This window comes from Eschrichtius robustus, chromosome 18, assembly GCF_028021215.1.
Source record: "Eschrichtius robustus isolate mEscRob2 chromosome 18, mEscRob2.pri, whole genome shotgun sequence".
NCBI classification, from domain to species: Eukaryota; Metazoa; Chordata; class Mammalia; order Artiodactyla; family Eschrichtiidae; genus Eschrichtius; species Eschrichtius robustus.
The window spans coordinates 41,232,435-41,244,908 of NC_090841.1; positions in this window are offsets into that span (position 1 = coordinate 41,232,435).

Consider the following 12,474-nt stretch of genomic DNA (forward strand, 5'->3'; position numbering starts at 1 on the left):
TTCAAACCATGTTTTTCTCCAGATATATGCCCAGCAGTGGGATTGCTGGATCATATGGTAGCTCAATTTTTAGTTTTTTGAGGAACCTGCATACTGTTCTCCATAATGGCTGTACCAATTTACATTCCCAACAGTGTAGGAAGGTGCCCTTTTCTCTACACCCTCTCCAGCATTTATTTTTTGTAGACTTTTTGATGGTGGCTATTATGACAAATATGAGGTGATATCTCATTGTAGTTTTGATTTGCATTTCTCTAATAATTAGCAATGTTGAGCATATTTTCATGTGCCTCTTGGCCATCTGTATGTCTTCTTTGGAGAAATGTCTATTTAGGTCAATCCATTTTTTGATTGATTTGTTTTTTGATATTGAGCTGCTTAAGCTGTTTATAAATTTTAGAGATTAATCTCTCGTGTGTCACATTATTTGCAAATATTTTCTCCCATTCTGAGGGTTGCCTTTTTATTTTGTTCTTTTGCCTCCTTGGTTAAGTTTAGTCTTAAGTATTTTATTCTTGTCCGTAATATTGTAAATGGGTTTTTAAAATTTTATTTTCCAGGGCTTCCCTGGTGGCGCAGTGGTTGAGAATCTGCCTGCTAATGCAGGGGACACGGGTTCGAGCCCTGGTCTGGGAAGATCCCACATGCCGCGGAGCAACTGGGCCCGTGAGCCACAACTGCTGAGCCTGCACGTCTGGAACCTGTGCCCTGCAACAAGAGAGGCCGCGACAGTGAGAGGCCTGCGCACCGCGATGAAGAGTGACCCCCGCTTGCCACAACTAGAGAAAGCCCTCGCACAGAAACGAAGACCCAACACAGCCAAAAATAAATAAATAAATAAAGTAGCTATTAATTAAAAAACAAACAAACAAAAAAAAACCCCTCAGGTTCTTCCCATCTTAAAAAAAAAAAAAAATATTTTCCAGATTGGTCACTGTTAGTGTATAAAAACACAATTAATTTTTATTAGTTGTTGATTTGTATCCTCAAACTGCCAAAATCATTTATTAGGTTTAACAGTTCGTGAGTGTTTGTGTGGGATCTGTAGCGTTTTGTAAGTACAAGATCATGTCATCTGCCAAGAGAGATAATTTTACTTGTTTCTTTCTAGTTTGGATTTTTTTTTTCTTGTCAAATATTTCTGGCTAGGATTTCTAATACTATATTGATTAGAAATGGTACAAATGGGAATCCTTGCTTTCTTCCCAATCTTAGAAAAAAGCTTTTAGTCTTTCATCATTGGATATGATGTTAGCTGAGGGCTTCTCATATATAAGCATTTATATACTGAATTTCCTTCTATTACCAGTTTCTTGAATTTTTTATCCTAAAGTATGTTGAATTTTGTCAAATGTTTTTTTCAGAATCAATTGAGATAATTATGTGGTTTCTTACCCTAGATTCTGTTAATGTGACATATTACATTAATTGATTTTCCTATATTGAGCCATGCTTGCATGGTATAAATCCAATCCAGGTATAAATCTAATTTGATTATGGTGTATAATGATGTTAATGTGCTGTTAATTTGTCTTGCTAGTATTTTTTGAAAAATTTTACATCAATATTTATCAGGGATATTGGTCTGTAAATTTTTTTCCTGTTGTTTCTTTGTCTAGCTTTGATATTAGGGTAAAGCTGACCTCATAGAATGAGTTGGGGAGTGTTCTTTTGTCTTATATTCTTTGGAAAAGTTTGAGTAGGATTGATGTTAATTCTTCTTTAAATGTTTGGTAGAACTCTCCATTGAAATGATCAGTCTCTGAACTCTTAGTTGGGAGTTTTTTTTAAATTACTGTTTCAATCTCTTACTCTTCATAGGTCTGTTCATATATTTTTATTTCTTTAGAATTCAGTTGGTAATTTCCTATTTTGCTATCTTGCTTGCATCACTCCTCCTTGAAGTGTTTCTTTTTTAATCCGATGTATTAAAGGTAGATTTATGTGACCTAATCCAATAATATTTTTCCCTGCTATCCATCCAAAAGCTAATAACGTTCCATTAATGTGAGAAATGTTATTCCAAACAATAGGAAATGAAAGAATATGGGTAATATTTTTGATAGAAACAATATCATGTGGTGTAAAATAAATGCTACAATTTCAACCTTTGATTTTAGACTATAGTCAATACTTATAAAAAGATTTTTGCTTTTATTAAATTTCTATTTTGTAATGCAAAAGGAATCTATTTGATCTGGACAATTAATAGTTTTTAGTGAGAGCAGGGGATGAAAATTTACAGAGGGTTGATAATATAACATTTATAATTTGAGTGTATTTTTCTTTGAACTTATTGTGCCCTTGATTAGAAGACATATTATGATAGAAGTTGAGGAATATAATTTCATACATATTATAAATTTAGGCTCTGGAATCAGATAATTATAAGTGAAAATACTCCTCCTTCACTTCAGAATTGGGTGATATTGCACAAGTTATTTAACCTTTCTGAATCTCACATTCTCTTACATAAAATATTGTAAGAATAATACACATTTCACAGGATTGTTTTGAGGATTAAATAGTACTAACAGTAATAATGGTGGTAGTGGTAGTTGCAGTAGCAGCAGCAGCTAACATATGTTGACTGCTTACCATGTGTAAGACCCACTGTTAGATTTACTTGTATTAACTTATAGCACACTTTCAGGAACATAATATTCACATTCAGTAAATGTTAACTCATTGCCATTATTACTGCCACAATTCATGAAAACACCAAGTTGGATTTGATTACAAAATTACATGACAGACCACTATAAAAAGCCTATGTTGAAGGATGTAATAGACAATTATAATTTTGGAGGACAAATACTGTCATTTGTAATGAAAAATTCTGTATATTTCTTACTTGAGAATCAGAATTTGTTTTAAGTAAAATTTGGGATGGACAAAATTTTTCTTTATCTACGTCTGTCCCCTCCAAATTTTTTAGTAGATACTTCCTTTCCATCATTGATATTCTTTATTTTCCCATTCTGAAGCTTCTTCTGTCCACCTGAAATCACTCATTTTATGTTTCCATGAATCAATTTTAATTTTTTCACCCATACATAATCAAAATTTGTCAGGACTTATTACATTATATGTCTCAACTCTTAGAAGTGTCTGTGGAAATAAATAGACTGACATGTTTTAAGTATCTATATGACTATATATCAGACATTCTCATTAAGGACTCCTTAATACACACACACACACACACATATCTATCTATCTATCTATCTATCTATCTATCTATCTATCTATCATCTATCATATATCTAGCTGGTAAATTTACATTTCTATCTACATAGCAAATGCATTATAAAATAGATCTTAAACTATATGTTTCTGGTGCTCTTGCTCTGACAAAAAGTTGAAAATATGTTTTGGTCTAGTTGGGTTTTAGTGACCCCTTGAATTCACCACATATGTTTGTTCTATACTGCCCACAGTATTCCTGAGGCCATCTTTAACCAAGAAATTTGTGGGATCCAGATTATTAGTAAATATGCTCCGTGTTTTCCATGCCCTAAAACATCACTTGACTCCAGTCATCCTTACAGCATTTTGAAAATACTGACATCTGTATTTTTCCTCAAACTATATTTAACTAATTCATTCTGGGTGGGGCCTGCTTATTCTTTTTGTAAATAAGAAAGTCCGAAATTTATTTTGAGCGACAAAACATGGTTGAGAACACCAATTTAGGACTTAAATGTAGAGAATAAGTCTTGTTCTCATTTAGAGTTCCCTATACTAACATTGGAACTCAATAAATGCAGTGTCTTTGGGGCACCAAAGCATAAGCAAGAAAAGTGCTAAACTATGTCAGGGAGAAAATATCCATGATAATCAGTAAAAAAATTTCTTTACATCTGTACTCGTCAGATTTTAGGCCTCTTTCCCAGAAAGACTCGAGGCGTATCAGTCTGCTACTTGAGCAGTGCTCTGGAAATGAGAGTCTGACAAGAACTTTCTCTCTTGGATTATTATAGTCACATGGAACCCAGGAAAGCAAGCCCCCTGGCCTCTAGAGCCAGGCAATCAAGGGGCATCCCCCAGGGGACAGCTGCCAAAAACAGGTTATTAAATGTGAAAACCAGGGCACCAGACGTGTAGAAACCACTCTCTGGGAGGTACTGGTGCTCTGGAGTGTGGCAGAGGGGAGTGCAAAGATGGCACTCACTAAAAAAAGGGAAAAAATAGAAAAAGAAAAGAAAAAATGGAAAGAAAAAAAAGAAAAGAAGAAAAAGAAAGAAAAGAAAGAAGAAAAAGAAAAGAAGAAAAAGGGAGAAAAAAAGATGATGCACGCCAGTTTTCACAGGGCAGAAAGAGCAAAGAAGAAAATGCCCACTGGCTGGAGCATAAAGACTGCACCCTTGAGAAAGGAAAAAACAACAAAAAGAAAGATAACACCTGCTGGCTTTAGGAAGGCAGAGAGAGAGCAGGAAATGATACCCACCAGCCTCCATCTCAGCAGATCCCTCCCCCTTAGATCAATGTTTTAAAATTAGGAAATGATTCTCTTTCCCATAAAGTGTAAGCAATTTTCAAAGGGCTGCTTCTACTCTGCGCCCTGAGGCGGGTGTCTATATTGAGTTATTCAGTTCACCATATCCCATTATGTATCCTGGGCAGGAGCCCATTGGTTTTCAAAGCCAGATGTTTGGGAGGCTCATCTCTCAGTTGTTGGTTTTAAAAGTTGGTGTGCCCAATGTGGGGTATGAACACTTCACTCCTCAGGGAAAATCTCCAGATTTTGAGCTGCCTCCTGACTGTGGGTCACCATGCTACAGTGGAGTTTATAGTGAGATTTCCTGCCTACTTTGATGTGGTTTCCCTTTTGTTTGCCCAGTGTGACAGGGTTGCTCTGCCAGATTTCAGGTTTTTTTCCAGAGGAAATTGTTCCACATATAGCTGTAGATTTGTGTGTCTACAGGAGAAGGTAAGTTCAGGATCTTCCTACCTCAACTTCTTCAACCAGAATGGCTTCTCAGATTTTAATGTGCCTAGGAATCACTTGGGAATCTTGTAAAAATGCAGATTCTGATCCACTAGGTCTGAAATGTGATTCTCATTTCTAACCAGTTCCCAGGGGAGCTGCTGCCAAACACATATCCTGAGAAATAATTTAAACTCAAGAAAATTGTTACAATGTCATTTAAAAAGTATTCAGCAAAAATAAAAGGGAGCTCAAAATCTCTGTTTTAAATAATATAAAATTTATTCTCATGTAAATCAAACACTTAAGTCAGACAACTGAACATTCGTTAATGTAGTGTGTAATTTAAGATGACAAAAATACATTCTTACTGGAGATATGTGTGAAATCTATTAGGTAAGTATGGTGTACATCAAAATTTCTTTTAGGGCTTCCCTGGTGCCACAGTGGTTAAGAATCTTCCTGCCAATGCAGGGGACTTGGGTTCGAGCACTGGTCTGGGATGCTCCCACATACCGCGGAGCAACTAAGCCCATGGGCCACAACTACTGAGCCTGTTCTCTAGAGCCCGTGAGCCACAACTACTGAAGCCTGTGCACCGAGAGCCCATGTTCTGCAACAAAAGAAGCCACCACAATGAGAAGCCCGCGCACCGCAATGAAGAGTAGCCCCTGCTCACTGCAACTAGAGAAAGCCCACGTGCAGCAACAAAGACCCAATGCAGCCAAAAATAAATAAATAAAATAAATAAATGTATTTAAAATTTTTTCTTTTATTTTTTTGAGTTTAGCTGTCTATTGCATGATATATCATACAGTGCATTTTGCACTATGCTGAAATGATAACAATGGTGACTTGATCATTTGTTAGGGATATTTCCAAATATTTCCTGTAATTGTATCATCAAAAGAGATCTTCATTAGGATAATCAGGATTATCCTTATCCTTCATTAGGATAATTTCCTAAAATTTATTTTGAACTATTTCAAAGTAATGTGATCAACATAGCTTGTATTACATAAATAAACACTTTTATTTAATTTATTTATATATCAGTTAAATTGAATTTGCTAAAATATTTGGGATTAACAAGGTGGTTATTTGTGTGATATTAAGTATATTCATATGCTTGAAATTAATTATTTCTTAAAAAGTCATTAATTTATTTAAAAGATGCATGAGGAAGAAAATTAATGTCTTAGGTACTTGAGAAACTTTATGCCTAATATTTTTATACTTCTCTATTATCTACATTATAAGCCCTTGACAAACACAGTAAGATGATCTTTTAAAGTACTCATTATACATGATATTCTATTATCTTACAACCATTATAACTTGTTAGAAACTTTTAATAATGCATGACTCCAGAAGGCAATTCCCCATAATAGATGCAGATATTTAAATATTATTCCATCTATATTTTATTACTTTACGAAGCATAGTGGCAACTGAGCCAGTAATTTTGTCAGAAATGAAGGGTTACTAAGCAGTTTCAAAATTATCCAAAATATTAAATATGACAGCATAAAGTAGCAAATCAATTTCATTTTTTAAAAAAATGTTATTTCCCAGGAAAGAAAGAAGAGTTATTTGAAGCTTTCTTATGATCTTAAAAACTCAATTAAAAGGTAAGATAATCATCTAGATTTGATAAATTTCCAATATATATATGATATTATCTCTATCAGAATGCTATAATTTAATGATATTTGTATTAAAAACATTTATTTTTGGCAAAATATTATCTATTGTCTTCTCTGATTAGTATAAAGAATAAAATGTAATCAGACTCATTAAATTATAGCATATCTCATGTAAATAAAACATCTACTATTTGAATTTGTTTTCAATTGGAAAAGAGGAAGAACTTCAATTTTATTTTAGTCTGCTGATATAAAATCATTCCATTTTGGAGGCATTTGTAGGACCATTTTCCAAAAATAAGTAATATGAACTGTATAGAAGAAAAAAAATGTTCTAGGATACGAGTAAACAGCTTTTGTAAGAAATATTAAAATCAACATTGCTAGATCTGAGTAATGTAGTAAATATTTTTAGTAAATGTAATCCAAGAGTTTACTTACTATTTATAAAATGGTGATTTTACATTACATGTTTAATAAAGAAGGGTTACATGGAATAGGAAATGTTGCCTGTGACAATTTTCAATGTTTATGAAATTGACAAAAGAGTAAATAGATAAATATGACTGGAATATTGTTAAGAACTTTATCAAAAGCAGAAACAAAGTGAATTATCTCTAGATTAAGAATGTCCATGATCATGTAGAAGATGCTACAACTTCCTTGACAATCCACTCTTACATTTAATTTTCTAGTCAATAAATATACTGCACATATTAAATATGTTCTGGTACCTTTTCAGTTAGCCCCAGTAATAAATAATAACCTAATTCAAACTTCCATGAAATTACCAATGTCATCTTCAGATCAAATAAACACCAGATATCATACACCTGGAATTTATGAAAATAAGTATTTTTACATTTACAGTTCAAACTTGAAATTATTTTTAATAGGTTATATTTTTTTATTATAATGGCAAGTTAATGGCTTGCCACATGCATCCTACAAAGCCTACCTCCTAAATGGATATTTTGTAGACATATATATAGAATGTATCTTAGTGTTCAGTATAGTGGCACCAACATTCTTTAATGCTAGAGCAATAAACAGGATTTCTAGCAATTGTATGATAGGTGTTCTTAATATGTGTTATTCTAGCAAATAAATTATTTTAAAATATAATTTTGCTAATTAGGCCATTTTTGTAACTCTTTTCTGCAGTTTCTCAAAATATTTTAATCCATCATAAAGCGTTACTACTCCTTCCAGCATGCTATTTTGTCTGACCATTTTGAATATATTTTTCTTTTTCAATTTTAAGTTTTCATGAGTTATATTATATAGACTTCTTTCGGTTACTTTCTCACCTGACATTCCAGATGAAAAAATTGAAGTCTTATTCAATGGGAACAAAAGAAGTCTCACAAAAAGAAATATACATTTTTAACAGAAAATACAGATAGTAAAATCCATTTAATGCTGCTGTCTGGTAATAAGGATAATACTTGTATGTATTGTATGTTTATTGTAAGACAGATAAATGATGCAGATCCAGGAATTGTAATTTAATATGTAACATAACTGAATATGATGCTTGGTGAGGCAATTTATCTTTAGGTTTTATTTTATGTTTACATAAAATTTAAAGTATTATAATCTAATGTCCATCTCGAGTACAAAATGTAATCATTGATCCTAGGTACTGATTAGTTTAGTCCACAGACTTGAATTTGATTCTATACAGGCAACTGAAGAGTTCTGTCATGTTCACTTTCCCAAGAACTGGATTAAAATGCTTTAAAAATTTATCCTATGAAAAATATAGTACACAGCTTCATAAAACAATAAGCAGTCAATAGAGCATTATTCATACTTCTATATTACTTTCTTTGTATTTCAATTTAATTAAATAATTAAACTGTCAAGAAAAATATTAAAAGAAAAAGTATGCAGTTCATTTAATTATTTACATCTCAAGCCATTACAAAGTTTGCCTAGTCTTAGAAAGATATATTGTGGAAGTCTTAGTTTAATGTAGGTTTTCAGAGCTGTTTCACTTTTTTATTAGAAAAAGGGGCACTAATACAACTTATAAATATTAATAAAGCTATACACTAAAAGTGGAGCTAAAAAAAGTCAGTCAGTGTTTTTCTGCAATTCTTTAAACACATAGTTTAAATATATGAGAATAGAATTCTTGGCTCTTTTTCTTTTCTTTGCCTTACCCTGAGATTAAATTTGCAGATCTTCCACATTAGCACTACTAGAAAAATATGTGTAATGTTCAATAAAATTGTACCACATTTGTTTATTTTTGTTTTTATTTCCATTTCTCTAAGAGGTGGGTCGAAAAGGATCTTGTTGTGATTTATGTCATAGAGTGTTCTGTCTATGATTTCCTCTAAGAGTTTTATAGTGTCTGGCCTTACATTTAGGTCTTTAATCTATTTTGAGTTTATTTTTGTGTATGGTGTTAAGAAGTGTTCTAAATCCATTCTTTTACCTGTAGCTGTCCAGAATACTACTCAGCCATAAAAAGAAATGAAATTGAGTTATTTGTAATGAGGTGGATGGACCTAGAGTCTGTCATACAGAGTGAAGTAAGTCAGAAAAAGAAAAACAAATACTGTATGCTAACATATATATATAGAATCTAAAAAAAAAAAAAAAAAAGGTTCTGATGAACCTAGGGGCAGGACAGGAATAAAGACAGACATAGAGAATGGACTTGAGGACACAGGGAAAGAGAAGAGTAAGCTGGGATGAAGTGAGAGAGTAACATTGACATATTTACACTACCAAATGTAAAATAGATAGCTAGTAGGAAGCAGCTGCATAACACAAGGAGATCAGCTCAGTGCTTTGTGACCACCTAGAGGGGTGGGATAGGGAGGGTGGGAAGGAGGCACAGGAGGGAGGGGATATGGGGATATATGGATACATACAGCTGATTCACTTTGTTATACAGCAGAAACTAACACAACATTGTAAAGCAATTATACTCCAATAAAGATGTTAAAAAAAAAAAGAAAACATACTAGGCATATAGTTGCTATAGATTGAAAAATAATGTACTACATTAGTGACTGTGAACAGCATTCAATAAATGGTTTTAATATTAAGCATGTTTAGCAAATATACATAAAATCATATTAAAACTGAATTATTCACAGAGGACTAGTTTTCTAAATTTGAATAAGATACATTAAGGCACCAATTTTGGCACATACCTTCATTATCCCTTTCCCTTGCCTCACAGCTGGCTAATTTAAAAGCAAGTAGGGAGACTGTGTGCATTGCTTTATTAATTGAAGGAAAATGAGCAATAAAAAATCCATTAAGATTATAACTTGGGAAACAATACAAATGTATGTGCATATATCTAATATAGACATGCATATGTTAGAAATACAGATCTCTCTATATATTAGTGACAGCCTTGTGAGTGTCATGATTTAAATATTCTCTTAATTAGCAATGGGATATTTTCTACCAAAAAATGTTAAACAAAACTCTAACTATCTTCCATATTAGTAAATGTATTTACTCTATTATTGGAATAATAAACAATCAATAAGAACTGAAAGTGCTTGCTATATATCCAGCATGATGCTAAGTTATGCTTGGTACCTACAGTTTCTTATTTATTTAGTTTGAAATTATCCACCAAAATTAATATAATTGTTTGCAAGTGTATCTGTATGCAAAAAAAAAAAAAATCTGTTGGCATAATATTCATAGGGTTTTGAGTTAAATAATGTAAGTTAAATGCTGTATTGTAGTATGGACATATAAGTGGGCTTCAAAAGAATTATTAACTGAATTATGTTTGTATTCTCCCTAACCACATTGCACCTCCTGCAAATAAAGTTTATTTTTACTGAATTATGCTTAATTGATATTCTATCAGCCAATATTTAGAAAAGTACTTTAAAAGTCCTCTCAAAGTTATACTGTATTGAGGAGGATTTTGTTATATTACACAGTTTTCTTATTAAGTGGTGTCTTGTAGAACTTTTCTTGCTCTCTGAAAAGTGTATTTGCTTTATTCTTAATGTACTGGTGAATTAAAAACTAATTATGTTTAAACTTTTCTTTTGACTTCTAGAAAAAAAGTTAATTTTTTATCAAAAGTATTCTCTGATTTCCTCATTTTTAATTTAATTAATTTCTTTTATTTCTTTTTCTCAGAAGTTATTAAGGCATCATATCAGGATTCAAAAATTAGATCAAGATGATATAATTAACAACAGAAAGAAATTAAAAAAAAAATGTAGTAGTGTTATTAAAGTTGAATATGTAGCCATGGTGGCAAATACTTCTACAAAGTTATATTCGACTTCTAGAGTGGCCAGCTTCCAGTGTTACACAACTCACGATAGGCAAATATTTAAAACCAGATAATTTCTTAGTCATAGTGCTACCATATTTGGTCCATAAACAATTAAAAATATTATCCTAAAATATTAAAAAAGAAGTCTATTCTGTATTCAACAGTATCCTTATTGAAAATATAGTGACAGATTTCTGAAGAATATAGTGACAGATTCCTTAAGACTCATTTCTTGGAGAGTTTGTCACCATAGCTTAATGACATATAATAAAAACATGATTAAATTCATGGGTATTAATTACAAGAACAATATGATACACCACTTTGAAGGTCTGGGGAAACCTACAGGTATATTTCATAGAGACCAGAGGAACACATGAATTTTTACATCCTTCAGGCAATCCTTCACACATATCATTTCTCTGAACTAAACTTTTGATAAACACTGAATGGTTGTAAGCTTGAAATTATCCCCCCTGGGTAATGCCTGGAGTGTAACTCTGCTATTTGTGGGTTGAAATCTGTCTCATGTGCCTGACCAGTTATCTTGGTTCTAGAAAGTTAAGCATCTTTCATGAAAACTGAGGAAGCTAACAAAGGCTTAGGACAAAATAGCATGTATATTATCACTACAATATATTCATTCAGATTTGAGTCAGAGAGTGTCTGAATATAAAAAAAGGATTTTCTTTAAAAAATAATCTTTACCCATGGACACATTAATAAAGTTGTTAAGGTTCCATATTATTTAACTATATGAAATATAAACAAAATTATCTTGACATACTTTTGATTCAGGCAGTAGTAATAAAAAGTCCCAATTCTCTAACAAAGTCAAATCTCAATACAATATTAACATAACTAGCTTGGAAGAATAATGGATCAATGAGTATAGATATAGCTGTCAAGAAAAACAGAAACAGGAAAGGACTGCAGTAGGAAATGGATGATCTACATACCAGTGGTAAAAGGGGTAGTTTTGGGATCCACACTGCCTATGTTCAAATCCAAACTTATGTAGTCATGGGAAATTTACTTACTCTTATTAAGTCCTTCATCCAAATATCAAAATAATAATTAATTTGAAGCTTACATAAGATAGTATCTGAAACACATTTAACATGGTCTCTGGAATGTTTACAAACTTTTGGAGTTTAGAGTCAGGAGCTACTAAAAATGAGCATGAGAAAACATGCAATTATAAAACATCTTAAGTTAACATTTACTCTAAATCAGGTTAAAATAATGATCACTAAATAACTTGAATGGATATCCTGGGGGTGAGGGACAAATATTGGTAGAAAGTTTCCCTAAAGAAAAACCTTCTAAAATTTGGAAAGCTTCTCAGCTTACCTCATAGGAAAAGCCTCTTTTATCACTCCAAATTAGAAGCCCGTCAAGTAATTGACATGCTCCAGGCATATACAGACTTCAGTCATCTTTCTCATTCTGTTAAAATGATGACTTTAGAAAAGATTAACTTATACAACAGAGAAGTCAAACTGAACCTTCATCAAATATAAGAAAGGACCACCTAAGATTAATATGCATATAAAGAAAACTCATGGAATTAAAATAAATTTAAAAACACTGAAATAAATTATAAAATGAATCCCAGAGGA